Here is a 5,251-nt window from a genome sequence, read left to right on the forward strand (position 1 = left end):
CAGTACTTTGAAATAATTTTAGTGAAGACTACAAGTCACAGAGGCCTGCGTTGAAATGCCAGCCTTCTTGATCCTACTTGGGCAAGTACTTGGACAAGTTACCTAAGCGGCTTGAGCCTTACTTTGCTAATGCTACTTAAGAATTAACTAGGAATTAACCTACACCTTGCACGGTCGTATAGAGAACGTGGCACAGAGGTGTTCACTATTACAGAGTAACAATTAGGAGCAGAGACCCAGTCCTCCATCTCTGTGTCCCTTCAGTTACCTAACCTTACTAGTTTGCTAGTCTATAATACGATCACCTTTTAGAATTAGGGTGTTGTAAAGATTAAATGTCTTACAACACTGCCCGGCAAGTAGCACACACTAGCTACGTGTTAGTTACTATTAACATCATTATCATCACCACCACTGAAATGTTAAGTAAACATTGCCACATTATCAGATTCATTACTTTTCTACTATATGAAAAAATGCTCCTTGAAAATTAACCTTATTTAATGTGAACTGATTATAATATAGGATGAACTCACACACTCAAAAGAGTTTTTATGCTGATTTTTAGAAACTTTAAATATACAAGAAATTATCTGAATTACCATTGGTCATGAATGTTGACAAGATATATACAACAAATATCCATTTTCAGTGAACATATCCCTTCACAGAACTAAAGCATATCACAAACTGATATGTCTATTGTAGTTTCTCCCCAAAGATTTCAAAGCAGTTGCTCCCCAAAGATTTCAAAATAATTATATATAGCAATTCTCAAAACTTACAAGTATACTTACCTGGCAGAGGAGATACCATTATCAAGAAGGTGGTTCTCCCAGGGCGAGGCTCACCCATTGCACTCCGGTGTGTTGACCTCTGCAATTTCCTCAAATAGGGGAAACTCGACTGTGTAATTTATGGTAGTGGGGGACTGCGGGCGCGCTTTCCCCTGAAAAACAAAACTTACAAGTTACCAGAGAAAATTGCATCTAAGAGCAATCAACATCTTTCTCTAAAACTTTTGCTACATAATTACAAAGTGCTACAGTCTAACTGCTGCAAACCTGCCATTCATCCAATTAGTCTGAACACTGACTGCATGTCCACTGCACAGGCAGGCACTGGGCCAAACCCTGTTATATAGTAACAGGAAAGGCGAGACCACAAGCGACAGTGGGCTACGCCAACACTGTGATTAAATGTTCCTGAAATGCTGTTTTCCTTAAACAGTGAAAAGAGTAAATTGTATGTTCCAACACTGGAATGCATTAATAGTTAAGAGTTAAGTAACTTCATAAAAGTGACAGTACAATATTTTCCCCAAGGAGACTAGGATTAAATGAAATAAGCATCCGTCTCTACTGCTCAATTACTAAGTAAAGGTAAATGACCACTTTAAATGAGTCAAATAACCTCAAGAATGACAGTATTTTTCACCCATCTGAAGGAGAAAGTTTTGAGAAAATCTTAAGTTAGCTGTTACATGTCACTTGTAATCTATCAGAAATAAAGTACATTCACTCAGTTTCACTCAGCATCTGAAACTGAATTTTTGCTGGGGCGACTAGGGTCAATTTACTAATCATGCCTTCCTTTGATCAACCATTTTTTCTTAGGAGAGAAAAATCTAGCCTTAATGCAATCATCAAACAATCTAGAATTCATACTTTTTATCCTACATTTTACAAAACAAGATTTTTCTCAAGTAGCTACCTGTTAAAGTTTTAAAGAATTTAACATATATATTACCCAGCAAAATTGCTCTGCCCAAAAAAAAAAAAAAAAATGCAATCTTGACTCCAAGTTAAGTAATCTTAGTGCTTCAAGTGGTCATCCAAAACCTGAAAGTGGACAAACAGCCAACCACCTTTTTAGTACCTACCTCTCCAGAAGAAAGGGCTGTTAGACAAATGCTATTAATATTGACAGCAATTGTATCAAACTGACACGCAGGAAGGTGCACTTCAGGATTAAGTACCTTCCTTGGAGTTCATTATTATGAACTATGAATGTCACATTAGAAAAACTGCTGTCATTTCATTTTATGAATGCTGAATCAGGTAGCTTTAGTTAACTGCAACACTTTACAAACAGGCTATCAAGTAAGCCCCAATTACCAAGTTGTTCCAGACACAGAGCTTCTGTTTCTATTATTAAGTGTAATTAAAGAATTAAAAGGATCAGTTTATTTTTCTTGATACATTAGTCTAAAACGATCTGCAATAAGTCTCTGAACACCCAAGTGACTGAAATTCCTTGAGCTATACAAAACACTCTGGAATGCCAGTCTTCCAAATGGCAAGACTCTAAGAACACACAACTGATACACATTCTCCACATTACACATGAAGGAGTAAAAAGATTTCAAACTCAGTAAATTTACAGGAGGGAGGGGAGAAAAAGTGAAAACAAATGCCCCAAGTCTTTGTCTTCTCCAGAATGGCATTTTGTAGCACTGCAAGAATTCAGGCATTTCATCAGTATTCTGCACACTGGGGGACATTCAGTAACTGCTGGTGACAGATGAGCCGACAAGAAGCTTCACCAACAAACAGTATTAACAGGTAATGTTGCAAATCAGTCATGGAACAGCGGGAGAAGGAATGTGGAGGAGTTCAAAGAGTAACAATCTTCGGCCAAATTTTACATTCAGAGCAAATCAATCACACACTCCTCCAGGGGAAAAAAAAGAGAGAGAGATTTGGTGTGACCCAGAATAACCATGAGGACCACACACACAGAGCAAGTGCCAAGTCCACTACAGTTTGACAGTCATGCATTTGGATAATTATAGTAGAAACGTGTGTTTTGGAAACACAGCTAAGGCCACACCCTAGGACCGAGAACCGGGACTTTAAATGCCAAGGATCTGCGGTCCACGCAACACCTGAATCGGGCGGTATCGTGGCACAGGTGGAAGGGGTCGGGGCACCAAGATCAAGGCAGGTGATCAGGAGGGCCGCGTGTCCGGGCGAGGCCTGGTGGAGTCCGAGGGAGAAGGGGGTGTGGATCCGGGGGCCAGCAGCGGGAGGGAAGGCGGCCGCTGGGAGGAAAGGACGTGGGAGCTCCGGGTCGGGGGACGACCATAGACGCGGGAGGGGAAAGCGCCCGGAGCCAAAGGCCACGGGCGGAGGCAAGACTGGGCACGGGAAAGGGCGGCGAGCACGCGCGGGGAGACGCGAGGGGAAGGAGGCAGGGGCGGAGAAAGGCACAGCCGAATGAATGAGCGCCAGGGCGGCCCGGGGCGCGGAGGAAGGGCCCGGGGCGCCCGCGGAGATGCCGCAGCACGCCAGGGGTGGGCGCCGGGGTGGGCGCCGGCCCCACCGCGCCCGCCTCCGCCAAAATGGGGTCGCGGAGCAGACGAGCCAGGGGTGTGAGAGAAGCGAGGAAAACGGGAAAAAAATAAACCACTCACCCTCCCCGCGAGCCTCCAGGCGCTCTCTCTCAGCCCCGTTCCTCCACCCTCCTCGAGCCGCGGCGGCAGCTCCTCAGCAGCGCTAGAGGGAGCCCCGGGCCCGGAGCGGGGCAGCGGCGGCGGCGGCGGCAACGGCGGCAACGGGCGGCAACGGCTCCCGCGAGCGGGGAGGGCAAATGACCCGGATGTACAGGGTAACGGCGAGGAGGGGGAAGGGGCAACACCAGGAAGTGAGCGCCGCGGACCTCTCCGGCCGTTCGCATGCGCCGCGCGCCCGCCCCGCAAGGTAAACCGTCTTCCTTCCCCGCCCCCTTTGCTCCCGCCCCTCCCCTAGGGGGCGGGGCGAGGCCGGAGACACGTGGTCTGGAAGGCTCCGCGAGGAGAGGAAGGGGGCGCGGCTACCTTCTCGCTACCCCGCCCTCCTTAAAGGGGCAGCACCTTAAAGGCTGAGATGGCTTCTGGGTGGACCCGCGTCTTGCAGCCTTCTCATTTTACAGATGGAAAACTGAGGCTCAGAGGTGACAGTGACCTGCCTCAGGTCAATAAGCTCAGAAATGGCAGAAACTGGAACTCGAGACTCGCAGATCTGGACTATGCTGAACCCATCAAAGTCGCCACATCCCATCACCGCCCCCCTACACGTGGGTGGGTGGGCACGCCTTTCCTCCAGGTGCTGACTGAGACTCAAACTCCCAGATACTACAGATGAGCTTGGCAGGCTCCCCAGGGCCAAGAGGTACACCGTTATCTCCTCCGATGGTATCGTGGAGACGCCCTTGGGAGGTGTTAAATAATCAGTCTGAGAACAGAAATCAGGCGCCACCTGAGACTTGCATGGTGCTACACATAGCACTTTCAGATAAATGAGACTCTGTTCTGGGGTCTGGTCGGATTCAGCCCCCTGGCCAGAACAGGCTTTGCTCCTGGAAGCTTCCGGTTAAATGAGCTGGAGGTGCCAGAGAAACCCCGGGGGCCACCAGAAGCTGGGAGAGGCGAGAGGCGGGAAGGACCGTCCCCGGGAGCCTTTCGGGGAGGGGGTCTGGTACAGCTTGCTGTCAGGTCTCTGGAGCTGGCAGAGAATGAATTTCTCTTGTTTTAAGCTGTCTAGTTTGTGCCAATTTGTTTGGTGGCCACAGGGAACGAACGCACTTACTCTGTTATTTGTAAAATGCAATAAACCCTCATAACCCCCTCAGCAACACAGCCACGGCAGCCACCCACGCTTAACCCTTTGTCCTGTATCCCGTGCCCCTGCTCCCCCATCCAGGTGATTTTCATCTCCAATTTGTAATTTTTGCCAATTTAACAGGCACCATCACATCCTCCAGAACTTGGACCTGCCTCCCCTGATGGCCAGTGACCAAAGTCACTTCCTGGTCCTCACTGGCCAAGGGGGTCTCCTCTGGGCGGAGGTGCAAGCTGTGTCTCTGTATTCAGGACATTGACCTTTCCTTGGTTATGTTTGCAGCAAGATAACTTGTCCCAGTTTGTAACTAGTCTCTTGGTTTCTTCTGATGAGCAAAATTTCACATAGGATGCAGGATTCCAATGAAAAAATGAATGAGAGAATGAATGAATGAATGAGTGAGTGAGCTGTTTTCAGTCCTGGCTTTTCCACCCATGGCATTGAGGTCCCTGCAGTCCAATGGGACCCAGCTTCCTTACTGTTAGCACAAGGACCTGAGTCTTATTCCTGGCCCAGCCTTCCCCACCTGGCTCTCTGATGCCACAGTATCTGCTGCACTGCTGGGGAAGAGCCTTGAGGATTACTAGGAGCTTCTTAGACAAAGCAATTTCTAAGCCTCTTTAAATCCTTTCTGAAACATGCTGGCATAT

General features: G+C 47.9%; 1 non-coding gene across 1 annotated transcript; it reads left to right on the forward strand.

Annotated features, from left to right (window-relative positions):
• Positions 1-789: 789 nt before the first annotated feature.
• On the forward strand, positions 790-952 carry LOC122698985. The gene has a single exon (XR_006342484.1). It is a non-coding gene; the product is annotated as a U1 spliceosomal RNA (small nuclear RNA).
• The last annotated feature ends 4,299 nt before the right edge of the window (positions 953-5,251 follow it).

The sequence above is a fragment of the Cervus elaphus genome, chromosome 8 (assembly GCF_910594005.1).
Source record: "Cervus elaphus chromosome 8, mCerEla1.1, whole genome shotgun sequence".
Classification (NCBI taxonomy): Eukaryota; Metazoa; Chordata; class Mammalia; order Artiodactyla; family Cervidae; genus Cervus; species Cervus elaphus.